The sequence below is a fragment of the Amblyomma maculatum genome, chromosome 6 (genome assembly GCF_055883805.1).
Source record: "Amblyomma maculatum isolate TAMU_Amacu chromosome 6, ASM5588380v1, whole genome shotgun sequence".
In the NCBI taxonomy this organism is placed as follows: Eukaryota; Metazoa; Arthropoda; class Arachnida; order Ixodida; family Ixodidae; genus Amblyomma; species Amblyomma maculatum.
Genome location: NC_139349.1, coordinates 78,090,835 through 78,106,756, shown reverse-complemented (window position 1 = coordinate 78,106,756; position 15,922 = coordinate 78,090,835).

The following is a 15,922-nucleotide window of genomic DNA, read 5'->3' as shown; positions in this document are numbered from 1 at the left end:
GAGAAAATTGAAAGCGGCATCTAGATTCATAATAGAAAAACTAGGGATCAACGCTTGCGGAGGCGCCCAGCCAACGTCTGAAATAGACATGGCTGTACGGGACAGGCTATAAAAACCCCTGATGCCAAAAAACATGCATCCCGAACACCGTAAGGAGCGTCGGGAAAGAGCTCAAATGCTCAGTCAGAAATTTAGCCTCCTGCCGCTGGAGGAAGTAGCCTTTGTAGATGCTGCCAGAAAGACAAGCCCCATTATGGTTGCGGCGGTAACGAGCGGGTCGGGTAGACCGATCGCGTAGATAGTGCCAAATCATACACCGAAATTCTACAGCATTATCGACTGAGTAGGCAGGTGGCTGCTGCACCAACCCCTACCCTAAATTGCAGGCAGGCCGTCGCCTGGCGTCGCCTTCAGACTGGGACATTCCCATACCCACTTCTGGTCAGCCATATGCTCCCAGAAGAAAGATCAGAATTCTGTATAAACTGTGACTAGAGAGGGACACTCGAACATATCGTCAGGGACTGCCCCTTTTCTCCCGGGTGGGGCCTAAATCTGACGCCGCAAATCTGGGAGACCATGCTGCGCTGCTCAAACCCTGGGCTCCAGCTAGCCACCATCCAGCTGGCCTGGGACGCCGCCAGCCAACAACGTCTGCCAGCCTGCGTCTGAGGCGAAGCCCCCGCCATCCATTCCAAGCGACGGAGGGTCGAAGCTCCTCCATCCGCTGGTGTAAAAAAAAACTACTTTCTCTCCCTCTCTAGGTTTACAGGGAAGAAAAGGAGCAGTATCTGTCACAGTTTTGTGGACACCTGAACCAAGCTGTAAGAAAATGAAGCAGGGTAAAAGTGAAAGAGGATACAAAGGTGCCATAGTGGACGTCTACAGAGCAATTTCGACCGCCTGGGAATTTTTAATAGGCACTACATGGGACCGCACATGGACGCCTCTCCATTTTGCCTCGATCAAAACACAGCTGCCGGTGGTGATAAGAAATAATAATAATAATAATAATAATAATAATAATAATAATAATAATAATAATAATAATAATAATAATAATAATAATAATAATAGTAATAATAATAATAATAATAATAATAATAATAATAATAATAATAATAATAATAATAATAATAATAATAATAATTATAATAATTGACTTAGAGAAAAGTAAAGGGTATCTGTCACTTTTCTGTGGACATCTGAATCGCGCCGTAAGAGAAGTAATGTGGTGGTGGTAACAGCATTTATTGCCACAAAATGCAAGGTATATTAGTTGGAGCTGGGGCGAGTCCAGGGTGACTCAGTCGAGGGAGACCTCTTGATCTCACGTGATGAGGGCCAGTTGTGTTGTTCTGCGTTTCATTGGTATTGTGTGCCAGGACAAAACTGGCGGCCATCTGTCGCGGCCAACAATTTCACTAATCGCCCACCCTTGAACCGATGACATTAAAAGTTTTACATTCAACCATCCGTTGGTGCGTAGCGTCGGAATGCACCATACCGAAAACTATAGACCCTATTCACTATCAGGTTTAGCAGGCGGTAGTTCGGGCAACCCTGTATTGAGGAAGCGCCATAACGTTGGGCGGTTTGAAACTAAAAGCACACAAAAATGTTTCCAACAAGTTTCGGCGCCGGTCTACCGGCGTCCTCCCTGCTGCGCGCCGTTCATTCGTCGGACACTTAGAAGCCGTTTGCAACGCCGTCCAACCAGAGCTCGGATTTCACCAACGCCGTGTCAGGATTCGCTGTAGTCTCTCTCTCTTTCTTTCCCCCTCTCGGACGTCGCGTTGTGCGTGCCATGGTTGCCAGTAAAGCTGTAATGACGTCTCTATAGACATTCACCTCAGCCGGGGCCACATATATGTTTCGGCCGGGAAGAACTTGCTATCGCCACCTCTCTCCGGGGGCTCTGTGACACGCTTGTCTACTGGTCCGAAGCACTCCTGTCAAACACGACTACAGAGACCGCATTTCGATGTAGTCGATGGAAGCGAAACGTCAAAGCATCTGGGCGCTGCGTGGGAGCACAAAAAAAAATTAGCCGGGGCTTAACTTTAGTTAAGCCTGGAAATTGCGAACCCAATGTCCGCTTGGCTACGCAAAGTGTTTCGCTTGTGGTGGTGCACATTGCTAATCTCCTGTGTACCCACGAAATGAAAGGCATTATTTTTAGACGTCTCCAAACTTTATTATTCATTCACAGATTCTTCTTTCTGTAGCCCAATGAACCGCAGCAAGGCCTGCAAGCTCTTGCAACTTGTATGACGTCAATCGCTTGCCGCCGTTCGCAGGTGGTCGACCGGCCGTGGAGCGTAGTTGTGGCGCGCTGAAGAGCCGACTTGGTCGCCCGTCTCTCATTCTGGTATGACGTCAGTAGTCACGTGACCGACCACCGCCGCCGCTCGATCGTGAAGCGTAGCTATGGCACGCCGAAGAGCTGACTTGCTACCCCGTCTCTCGCTCTGGTATGGCGTCAGTAGTGACGCGACTGACCGCCGCCGTCGCTGGACCGTGAAGCGTATCTATGGCGCACTGAAGAGCCGACTTGCTACCCTGTCTCTCGCTCTGATATGACGTCAGTTGTCACATGACCGACCATCGACCGTGAAGGGTAGACTCCGGTACGGCGAAAAGGCGAAACCTGGCGTAGTATTGCTTTCGCAATAAAAACAGGATGGGGTGAAGGCACCCGGGTGCATGCGGGATAGTCGGTATGGATGGGGAGGATTTGGTTCTGCAGACGGCGCCACAGGCTGGGTGGGGTTCTTGGTAGAGCCGCCACTCGGCTCGACAGGCCTGCGTCAGTTCTCTGAAGGTATGCATGCATGGTATATTTCGAATCTTGTGGGCAGCTGCGCAGAGTTGTTGCAGCTTTTCGGCTGTCGGTTGAGGAACGCAAGTGTTGGCTTGCGACGCAATGGTTGTCGCAGGCCTGACGTGCGTCTTGATGGTGGTCTGTGCGCTGCCAGATGACTCAAGGTCAAGCAGATAGCGACACTAACGACGCTGACTCGGAATACGGACCCAGGTTGTAGATGTTGAGGCAGTGTCCTCCGGCATGGTTCTTGTGTTTGCAAGGACGTGAGCCCAGTCTGTGGCATCGTAATCTCCAGGGTCCAAGTCTGTCTCCGGCACTGTCACCTCCACTTATTCTTGTGAAGCGGGAGCTCCGACGCAGACCTAGCAGCGGGCGGCGGCTCGGCGAAGGTCGAGCTTCAGGTCCGGGTGGCCCTGTCAGCATGGGGCCGCCATAGATCGACAGTGATCTTGAGAAGGGCTCACCTTAAGAGGGTGATTTGGGCGTGGAAGTAGCGGGCGATCGGCACGAAACCGTGCCTCGGGGAGGAGCCGATGTGAACCCAACTGAAAAACAATCTTGTCCTCATGTTGGTGCGCGTCTAACAGACACTGTGGCTGAACTTGATCCGAGGTAGGCCAATACAGTTGGGATTGGTTATTGGCATTATATTGGCTGGTGTTCGATTGCCGACATAAAGGAGGTAAGCCTTGCAGGCACTGATACCTAAAGGAAGAAGAACGTTGCCTGAATAGTTAAATTTTAAGTAATCAGGAAACGTTTTGCTTTCCTTAGGCACGTACAGTGTCCGAAAGGTTCGTTACCTCGTCAGGGCTAGAAGCCGACTTCATTTTAAGTCTTACAATCTCCGCCCTCCATTCCGCTTCTAGTACGAGCATATGTCAATTCGAAATAAATTTCTTTTGGCTCATGGGTTCGCGAAGTTTCCCCCATCCGGTACGTGGAGGAAACTTCGCGATCCTGCGAAGCAAGGTAGATAGAATAAACATTAATATCCAACGGATCAGGTGATCTACCCAACCCCGACAGACAGGTAAGGGAGCGGGTGCCGCCTTCAGATGCAGGTTGGGAGGTCTTCGGTCCCGGCAGCCTCTTCAGCCAGTTGGACAAGCAGGAGCTGAAGCTCAGGGTACGAACTGCGAAGCAGGGTCTCCCAGGTTCCTCTACTGGGCGTCCACCCTAGAGAGTATGATCAATCCCATATTATGTGGTCGAGAGTCCCTCTCTCCCTACAAAGATTACACTTACCGCTCCTGGCCTCGGGGACAGTGAGCCATTGAAACATGCTCGTAAACGAAACTCCGCACGCTCCCGCTTCACGCGGCTACTACGCTCTCACCTCGCGCTGGCGAGCGCGTGTTGCGGGCAGGACATAAGCTAGAGCCCCAGTCGGTTAATGCTGCAGACGTAGGCTTTGGAAAAAGAGTGGCGTAGCCTTCGAGGAAATGGCTTAGCTACGATGAAGAATGAACCAGGTGAGTCGGGACACAGCAGCGACAATAGTAAGCCGGGTCCATCGGTGAACAACAGCGAGCCGGGCCCATCAAGACACAGCGCTGACGACAACAGTGAGCCAGGTCCATTTGGGCTCCAGAAGCCGGATTCTATTCAAGAGGTACAGTATTTATATCCGCTTTGCTTGCATGTGGTAGGCGAGAACGGAAGCAAGGCATACTGCTACGGCCAAATGTCTTATTTCTGCTTTAAGCTAGGTTTAGCCTAAACAAAAAAATTAGCTGTGGTTTAGCTTGTGGTTAAACCTGGAGTTACGGGAAAGCAATCTGCATGGCTACACTTAGTAGTTTATGGTTTCAGCATTATTCATGCCATAGGGGAATCACATCACGTATGAGCACCCCTTGCCTCTCGTCGTTGGCTATTCTGATTCGGGTGTAGAAGACTTTTAGCGGTAGTACATCGTCTGTTCATCGAACTTCGGGGCGCACCACGTCACAACGTTGGAGCGAACCTTCTGTCCAACTCGCTGTTGTCATTCGCATCTACCAACTACCGAGTTATCTTCTTTTTTCTTCTTTTACTTCTTCTTATTCTTCTTTTCCATCTCCTTATTCTTCTTTTCCGTCTTCTCCTTCTTTTTCCTCTTCTTTTTTTTTCTTATTTTTTCCTTTTTGTTCTTTTTTGCTTCTTCTTCTTTTTCTTCTTTGTCTTCCACGGTGCCACGCCGACGACTTGAAAACCTGTAGCATTCGCTACAAAACAGGATATGCCACACTACTAGGCAGTAGGATCGTAGTTGTTCTGGCGAAAGCCCGCAGCATCAAGAAAGAGCTGCCTCGAGCAAGGATTTTTCCATCAAAAAGAAGCCCATCTAAGTTGCGATGCTTACCTGCGATCCTGCTGATTCGCACAACGCACCTTTCAGGCGTCGAGGTTCTAAACGAAGCCAAATCAATATTCAATAGCATTCAGCTGCTATTGTGACATTTATAGCTTTTGTAGAAGCCACGAGCGCGACGGAAGCTTTAGAATGGTGCTTTCACACATTCCAACCAGGCAGGTCTGGAGGCGGCCGCTTCCACAGAAACGCTTGGTCAAGGTCCTACGGCGCATATTCCCCGTCTCGCTTGCTCAGAGTGAAGTTGATGCTACGAATACAAGATGACGATGGCCGATACAATTTTGCTATCAGGGATCGGCAGTTAAAGGCACAGGTCAAGATAGATGATGAAAGAATTCTAAGAACTATTACGATACTCCATAATGCAAAATAGCGAAATTTGAGCGCAGCTGTTTAAGCATTTTGCGATATATGGAGGTAAAGAATTTGAGATGCACATGTGTGTTTGGTTTGGTTTGGTTTGTGGGGTTTAACGTCCCAAAGCAACTCAGGCTATGAGAGACGCCGTAGTGGAGGACTCCGGAAATTTCGACCACCTGGGGTTCTTTAACGTGCACTGACAACGCACAGCACACGGGCGCCTTGCGTTTCGCCTCCATCGAAAAGCTGCCGCGGAGGCCGGGATTCGATCCCGCGTTCTTGGGAACAGTAGTCGAGCGCCGTAACCACTGCGCCACCCCGGCAGGGTGCACATGTATGTATGTATGTATGTATGTATGTATGTATGTATGTATGTATGTATGTATGTATGTATGTATGTATGTATGTATGTATGTATGTATGTATGTATGTATGTATGTATGTATGTATGTATGTATGTATGTATGTATGTATGTATGTATGTATGTATGTATGTATGTATGTATGTATGTATGTATGTATGTATGTATGTATGTATGTATGTATGTATGTATGTATGTATGTATGTATGTATGTATGTATGTATGTATGTATGTATGCACTGTTCAAAGCTCTCTATTTTTCTCACGAGCCAAAGAATTCCTCAGAAGAGAAAAACCAACGAGCGGCGCAGAGCTCGTGGCTCTTCTCTCGCTTACGAGAAATTCTCGTTAGCTCGTGGCTCTCGTTGCTCATGACTCTATTTCTCGGTTACATCGGCACCACCGGTTTAACCGCCAACAAGCCCATAAGAGCTACGCTCTAAAACACCACGGGGTATTCACGCGATGTCACCGGCCGGCACAGCCACACTGACGCAGCCTACGCAAGGCAAGTCATCATCTACCATTCTAAAGCATCCGCCACCCTTACCCAAGCTGCCGACACGAGACCTTAAAATCGAGTTCCGCTCAAGTGGAGGCCTCGACCTAAGTAAACACAACGGGGCCTATGTATGCTGTCTCTGGTCACCCGCGCGCTGCAGCTACCGATAGACGCAGTGCGAACATAGGACGCCATCCGAATCAACGCCAGGCACAATTCATTCACCATCAGCACGCCAACCGAAGACCGTGCCCGCAGATGTGTAAAACTAAAATATATCAAGATAATCGACCAAGACTACCCACTGAAAACGTACATCACTCCTCTGGACAACGCTTCCGCGTTATCGTTTATGCTATCTACGACCAAACATCTGAAGACATTTTTACAGAGCTAAAAGCATTCTACCAAAGCCCCTCCTATCTCATCAAAAATGCACGCCAACTAGGCTGCATCAAATCAAACCTGGACGCTTTCATCAATAACAAATCGTTACCTAACAGCTACGCTTCTATGGAGCGGTCTACTGCCATCCATTTCTCGCCAAAGCAGAAGCTTGTTTCAACTGCCGCCGTGCGGGACATCGTAGCGACGTGTAAACGGCACCTAAAAAGTATTTATGTAAACGATGTGGAGATACTCATGTACCGATCGACCCTCCAATATGTCCACACTAGTGCATTCTATGCGACGGCCCCCATTTTAAGGGCTCCCGCAATTTCTCGGAGCGTTTCAACAGACCAGGCAACACGAGACTGATACCCTCAACATTTGGTGCAGACGCCGAGCAAACAACCCGGCAATCCCAAAGCAAGCACCAGACAAGTTCCACTAACCGCGCTCCAGGTACGCCGCTTCAACCAACGCCAGGAACCGCTCGCCGTCCTTCGCGCCGCTAACCGACCAGTCTCCGTCGGAAATAAAGTGAGCTGAGGCCCATAATCTCCCTCCTTGGTCCAAGAAAATAGGCAACTTAAAGAAACGTTAGCAAGCAAATTCAGCAACAGAATGATCAAATAAAAAAAAAAAAACTCAATGACCATATTGCAAAGCTCCCTCAGCAAATGCAAACGCTAATTCATAGGCTCTCCCCGCAGAGGGAATGGAAAGTTCTCCCACTCCCCTCCCAGTTCATCCCACCCCACTTTTTCTCCCGCATGCAACAACATAGCATCTACCACTAACACTAATACACCCGCCAAACGGAAAGCGCCTCACCAAGACATTTCTACAGAGGTCGGCTCTCAAAAACCTGATCTTGTCGCCTCCATAGCTTTACTCGAGGAGAAGCTTCCTGAAAATTTTGGATCTATGACCGCCAGCACGAACACATGGGCAGCTGGAGTAGACGCACGAATAGCGGTACTCGAGCAGCAGATGCAGCAGCAACAGCTCCAAATCCAAACTGCTCTAGAAAAGCTACTCTTCGCTATAGCATCTCAACTGATTCCACCCGCATCCCAAGGTCAAGATGGCAGGACATCGACAGGACATTAAGGTGTGGCAGTGGAACTGCAGAGGCTTCCGCTCCAAGCGTAGTAATCTGCAGCTCTATATTAAATTCCTCCCGGCTGATGAAACACCAACGGTAATCGCATTGCAGGAAACAAACTCCCCTGTAAAACTGCTCCATTACACCCTCATACACCAGCAAACTGTCCTCAGTAAGGAGTGGCGATACTGCTTCACCGTAACTACACAGCAACTGACCACCATATGGACGTTGCAGATATCGACTTCCATTTAATAGAGATGCTTCCCAAAAAGTTGAAAGGACCAAGTCTATTCATTCTAAATAACTACAGCCCCCCCGAAAGAGAAAATTGCTCCTCTAATGGCGGCCATGAAAAAGCCCTTCAGATCAGCGCTAACCATCCTTTCATAGTGGCAGGAGACCTAGCCCGCCATATCACACGGGGATATCAAACGACCTGCACTAAATCCGCCTGACTCTGGACACTTTTCTAAAACAAGGGAATAATCCTCGGCAATGATACACAACTTTACACGCGCGTCGGCAACAGTACACAGAACAAGAGAGAGAGTAAACTTTAATTGTTTAACGGAATAGCGTGGGTGGCTTCCTCAGTCCAGGATACCATTGGCCTGGCTGTCTCCCGGTCCCGACTCCCTGGTGAGCAGGCTGCGCTGCTCAGAGAGACCCGTGTGGGCCAGCTCTGCCTTCCACTCCGCTTAGCTCACACTCATGAAAAACATCAAAGCCAATCGACAAACACACAAACCTCTCTGGGCAGCAATCACAATATAATTGAGACATCTCCCTCACTAACCTCCATAACCCCCGTGTAAATCGGAAACTCAAAATCACTAACTGGGATCGCTTTCGCGATCTTCGTACCGCCCCCAACGCAAAGTGACCAACTTACAAATTGGTTGGCTAACCTCAATAAGAACGTCAACATGGCCACATCAGAAATGCTGTGCACGCAAAACTCAGCAGTAATTGACAGCCGCTTACTCCACATGTGGGAAGTCCACTCAAACTTACGGAGCGATGGCTTAAACATTTGAAGGGTTCAACGCTGCTGAACCGAATATTAAGCGAAAACATTAGCTGCTGGGGGTGCAGCGGTGGCGTAGCGGCAGAACATCCGCCTCGCATGCAAGAGGACCGGGGCTCAAATCCCGGTGCCGCGCCATTCTCCACCGGATAAAAAAAAAAAAAAAAAATCCGCGTGTCGATGGAATTGCATACACAGGTTTGGGGTGCGACCTGATGCCGGTGAACACCTCCGGCAACGCACTCCCTCACCAGAACCGCAACCTCCATGATAAGCTCCATAAAACCCCGGCCCTCAGTCACCAGCGGCTGCGGAACAACTGACCACGGCGGCGGTCAGACCTGTGACGCAGCAGGGGGTGCTAAGAAAGCCGTGCTCCGCTGGACAGGCCGCCATTGGAAACTGACCCTGGCAACGTTTAATGCTAGAACCCTAGCTAGTGAAGCTAGTTTAGCAGTGCTGTTAGAGGAACTAGAGGCCATGAAATGGAATGTCATAGGGCTTAGTGAGGTTAGGAGGCCGAATAAGGCATATACCATCCTGAAGGATGGGCATGTACTGTGTTATCGAGGTTTACCAGAGAGGCGACAACTAGGAGTAGGTTTCCTTGTCAATAAGTATATAGCGGGTAATATAGATGAATTCTATAGTATTAATGAGAGGGTTGCAGGCATCGTAATTAGGTTTAATAAGCGGTATAAACTGAAGGTTGTACAGGCCTATGCACCTACATGTAGTTATGATGACCAGGCAGTTGAAAGCTTCTATGAAGATGTAGAATCGGCAATGCGAAAAGTAAAAACGCAGTATACTGTACTAATGGGCGACTTCAATGCCAAGGTAGGGAAAAAACAGGCAGGAGAAAAGGCAGTAGGTGACTATGGCATTGGTTCTAGGAATAGCAGGGGGGAGTTAATAGTTGAGTTTGCAGAGCGCAATAACTTACGAATCATGAATACCTTCTTCAACAAACGGAAGAACGGGAAATGGACATGGAAAAGTCCTAACGGAGAGACTAAAAATGAAATCTACTTCATGATGTGCTCAACCCCCGCCATTATGCAAGATGTAGAGGTAATCGGGAAAGTGCGATGCAGTGACCACAGGATGGTGAGGTCCCGAATTAGCCTAAATCTGAAGAAGGAACGCAACAGATTAGTAAGAAAGAAACCCATCAACGAATTAGCGTTAGGGGGAGGCAGAAGAGTTCAGGATCTCGCTACAGAATAGGTATTCAGCTTTAACTGAGGATGGCGACATTACCGTAGAGGCAAGGAACAATAATTTCAGAGATATCATTACTGAGTGCGTGGTAGAAGTAGGCGGTAGGATAGTTAGAGAGGATACCGGTAAGCTGTCTAAGGAGACGAAAGATTTGATTAAGAAACGCCAGAGTATGAAAGCTTCCAATCCAGCAGACCAGATCGAATTGGCCGAGATATCAAAGCTAATCAATAAGCGCATGGTGGCCGATATAAGGAAGTATAACATGGAGAAAATTGAGCATGCTGTAAAGAACAGGGGAGGCCTTAAAGCGGTAAAGAAGAAATTGGGCATAGGCAAAAACCAGATGTATGCGATAAGGTACAAGGCGGGCAACGTCATCACTAATATGGAAAAGATAGTCAAAGTAGCCGAGGAGTTCTATACAGATCTCTACAGTAGCCAAAGTAGTCGGGACCGTAATGAGATTGGCGGTAGGGAAAAACAGTCAGACGTTCCACCAGTGACGAAGGACGAGGTCAAGAAAGCACTAGAAACTATGAAAAGGGGGAAATTAGCTGGAGAGGATCAGATAACTACAGATTTGCTGAAGGACGGGGGGGGGGGGGGGGGGGGGGATATCGTGCTAGAAAAACTGGCCACCCTGCATACGTAGTGCCTGGTGCCATCGACGGTACCGGAACCATGGAAGAATGCAAACATTATCCTCATTCACAAGAAAGGGGACTCTAAGGACCTTAAAAATTACAGACCAATCAGCTTACTGTCTGTTACGTATAAGGTATTTACTAAGGTAATCGCTAATAGAATCAGGACAACCTTAGACTGCAATCAAGCAAAGGATCAAGCAGGGTTTAGGAAACGGTACTCTAATATCGATCATATCCATACCATCAATCAGGTGATAGAAAAATGCTCGGAATATAACCAGCCCTTATACATAGCATTCAATGATTACGAAAAAGCATTTGACTCAGTTGAAACCTCGGCGGTGATGCAGGCATTGCGAAATCAGGGGGTAGACGAGCCGTACGTGAAAGTGCTGGGAGATATATATAGTGGCTGCACAGCAACCATAGTTCTGCATCATAAAGCAAATAACAAAATTCCCATAAAGAAAGGTGTTAGGCAAGGAGACACAATCTCCCCAGTACTATTCACGGCTTGTTTAGAAGTATTCAGAGACTTGGAATGGGAGCAGTTAGGGATAAGGGTAGATGGAGAATACCTCAGTAATCTGCGATTTGCTGATGACATTGCCTTGCTAAGCAATTCGGAGGATGAACTGCAAATAATGATTGATGACCTAGACAGGAAAAGTAGAAAGGTAGGCTTGAAAATCAATATGCAGAAGACTAAGGTAATGTTCAACAGTCTCGGGAAGGAACAGCAGTTTACATTAGGTAGCGAAATACTGGAAATAGTAGGCGAATATGTCTACTTAGGACAGGTTGTAACCGCAGATCCGGACCATGAAAAGGAAATAACAAGAAGAATAAGATTGGGATGGAGCGCATTTGGCAAGTACTCGCAGATTATGACTAGCAGCTTACCGGTATCGCTCAAGAGGAAAGTATACAACAGTTGCATCTTGCCTGTACTCACCTATGGGGCTGAAACGTGGAGGCTAACCAAGAGAGTTCTACTTAAGTTGAGAACAACCCAGAGGGCTATGGAACGAAAAATGGTAGGGGTAACATTAAGAGATAGAAAGCGTGCAGATTGGGTCAGAGAAATAACTCAAGTTACCGACATTCTAGTAGAAATTAAGAAGAAAAAATGGACATGGGCAGGACATGTAGTGCGAAGAGAGGATAACCGATGGTCGCTGAGGGTAACAAACTGGATTCCAAGGGAAGGAAAGCGTAGCAGGGGGCGGCAGAAAGTTAGGTGGGCGGATGAGATTAAGAAGTTCGCAGGGGTAAAGTGGATGCAGCTAGCACAGAACCGGGTTAAGAGGAGAAATACGGGAGAGGCCTTCGCCCTGCAGTGGGTATAATCAGGCTGATGATGATGATGATGATGATGATGATGATGATGATGATGATGATGATGATGATGATGATGATGATGATGATGATGATGATTAGCTGCGGGTGACCGAGCGTTCTTCTTCTTCTTCTATTTCTTCTCCTTCCACGGACACGGCACAGCGACGAGCGGTATATATATATATATATGCGACCGCCTTGTTGAAAATCTACGACTTTAGAAAATGTAACGATTTCTACGATGCCTTCTTGAACGCGATCACGCCAAAAATGTACAGTAGTGCAATGTGACTCGTCTTATCCGCAGCCTAACATGGACAGCGACAAAATTATTCCATCCTTAAAAGATACATACCTGACAACCACACATAAGACACCCTTACCGCGCAGTACCTGGGTGCCCCAAATCCTGAACTAGACGAAGGCATCACAAAGTGTGAAGTCAGAGCAGCCATGCTCCAACTCCGCATTACGTCTGCTCCAGGAGCCGATCAGATCACGAAAAAAACACTCAGAAACCTTGACGAGAACTGAATTCAGGGAATAACGGAACTCTTTAACGAACACTGGCAAGAGGGAACAGTGGGATTCCTTTCGTCAGAGTGGACTCACGCTCATGTTACCGTTATTCCTAAACCTGGCAAACCGCTTACTCTATCGAACCTTAGGCCCACCTCGCTAACTTTATGTCTTGGGAAACGTTTTGAACACATTGTCTTGAATCGGCTACATACACACATGCCAACCCGCGGCCATTTTCCTCACACAATGCTGGGTTTCCGCAGCCATCTCTGCACCCAAGATGTCATGCTACAGATATCCGAAGACATCATCCATCCACGACACCGCAAAAGCACAACAGCATTGCTGGCTCTAGACTAACAAAAGGCATTTGGCAAGGTCTATCACACCGCTAGATTGGATGCATTATCCAATCTGGATAGAGAAACCGAACACACGCTTATATTTCAGCATTTCTCCGGGATCGCACAGCAGAAATTAGGTTCCGTCCTCTAAAATCTCCCACATTTACCCTTGGTAATAGGAGTACCCCGCCGGATTCAGTCCTTTCCCCTTTTTATTTAACACTCATCCCCATGGCTCAAAAACTGCCACAGATCCTAAACCTCTCCCATTCTTTACATGCAGATGATGTCACACTGTGGGCCACCACTGGGAATATCGATAGCGTGGAAGGAACTCTTCAGGAGGGGGTGGACTTGATGTCGAGATGCGCAGCCTCAATAGGCCTTACATGTTCCTCTACCAAATCCGAGCTCATGATACTCCACCGCAGCCCGCGGAAGCACCACCACCCCCCTATGCTCATCACCATAAGTGGTCAGCCAGTACCACAAGTTCACAAACTTCGAATACTAGGTATGTTCATACAAGTTGATATTTTAATTCAATTTTATTCAAATTAACTAATTAATTAAAATGATGGCTTACAATTAGTGCATTACGATATCACTCGATATTGCAGCATAATGGTCCATTTTTATCCGAATGAACTAATTAATTATTTTGACACGTAATTATTAAAGCTCAGTTATACTCGACATAAGCTATCCAACGATAAAGTGTTGCTATAGTGTTCGACATAAGCTACACAACTATATAACACTTCGTTGCTATGGCTTGACTCGAAATTTGACATTAGAGAGTTTTAGCTTACCGTGATGCGCGATCCGCTATCGTGATCCGCCACCGCGCGTTCCACTGCGCATGCCCAGATCCCTTGACGCCGATAGATGGCGCCACATACTGGATGTCGGCACATAGACCTGCCGCGTCGGGACCAATCAGCTTGTGCGCCCCGCCCACGCACGGTAGCGGGTCACGGTGACGGATCGCGGATCACGGTAAGCTAAATCTCTCTACTGAGACTGACTCCGACGCTCAAACAGACGCAGTCCGCTGGTGCTCGACTTTTACAAGTAGAGCATTCGCTCCAAAATTTGTACCGCTGCTTATCAAGCGCCAAAATGATTACGCTAAAGCGGTGGGTGAGAACTTGGCATGTGTGAAAAATAATACTGCACGTTAGACTTTTTAAGGGGGGAAAGATTAACTTTTTTTTTTACTTGAGCACGTACACATCCATATCGAGCGCTCACATTTTGTTCTGAACATGCTATCCGATTCCTGTGGCGCGCACATGTGTTATAACAAAAAGCTCCCTTTCACTGAGCACATTATACTGAGCAATCTGTATAATGTGTATTGCTGCACGTGGTGTCTCGCCAAGATTAACAAGCCGTCTTATACAGCGCGTCGCGAAATTACATCTGGGCCGAAGAATTATTCTCCCAGCTGAACCGCTCAATCCTTGCAGCTCTTTCACACAGAAATGGAATTTTGTCGTCACTATATTTAATACTTTGTGGGTACTTACCTGATTCAACCAGAAGAGGTCGGGGGTCAGCATCGTATGCGCGCGGCGACGGCAAATAAAAACAACCCGCTGTCCCAGCGATGGCACCGGTGGCGCCATCTCATATAGTTCTGAGTTCAAAAAGATGTGCTGCGATACGCAAAAAAAAAAAACACCCTCTTCACAGTTGGTGGAGTTTTGACCAGACGATGTTTTGGCCATTATTGCTAATAAAGCTCTGAATTCAGACCCACCTTTCGCAAAACAACTCCACCCCCTTTCTTCGCCAATCTTTGTAGCAGTGTTGCTGGAAACAGCACGAGATCGTGATACCGGTGCCATCGCCGAGACACTTGTTCTGCGTCTTCGCTGCCACAGAACTGATCGAATCAGATGGGAACTAGACAAATTTGGTATAAAAAAAAATACTGACGACGAAATGCAATTTCTGTGCGAAATTAGAACTGTGAGGGTCCAGCGGCTTAGCTGAGAGAAGCATTCTACAGCGCGCATGCTGCAAGATGTCTTGAAGAAAAGTATGAGACATTTATATAGACACATTGACACATCTTATACCTAGTTATATATCTTCTAGCTAAGCTAATGCACCATATATCTCTTTAGGAAGACGCGAGATTTCGCATAGATCGCTAAAAGACAAATTATAGGTGTCTAAAAGGCTTGTATGAGAGTTTATAACAGGAAACATTCAACACAACCAAGCCTCAGAAAGTCATTTTGTGCTTTCCCTGAAAGTTCTACATGCTTAGCTGCTTACTCAACACACCGTACACGATTCAGAACCACAGACAAAAACAAAAAATCCAGAAACCTAAAATATTCAAATCTGCACAAAACATGCACAGGATACTTTGCAGTAAAAATTATACGTCTTTCCCAGAAGTCTACAAGACGTGTATAGTCTGTTACTAGTCACGAAGGCAGCGACGAATACACCGCAAAGGAAACCCCCAAACACTGACATCTGCAGAAAGAACCCCCCCCCCCCTCCACCCGGTAATTGAGGCACTAAATAATAATACCCCCTCTCATTCGACTATAGGTAATAAATGGCATTTTAATAACGATAGAGCTCAGTCCCGAGAAGAAAGGGGAGCAACCTCTCAGCCAGGGAGACATTAAAAAACGCTGGTGTACCTCCCTCTGAGAGGGTGCAGTTATAGGGGGTATTCACTAACGCGCCGTGCGCAGTGCATTACGGGTAATTGTGGCGCAGTCGGCCATTTTGTGTCCACCGAATTCAGAACAGAGCGAACTTACGTACCAAGTGCTGTCGTTCGCGCGCGTGGTTCCGCAAGCAGTGGCATCCGCAGCTGTTGTTCATTGAGCTGTCGTAGACTGCAATAGCCGTACGCAGTGCAAGCAACGGAAGCTGGA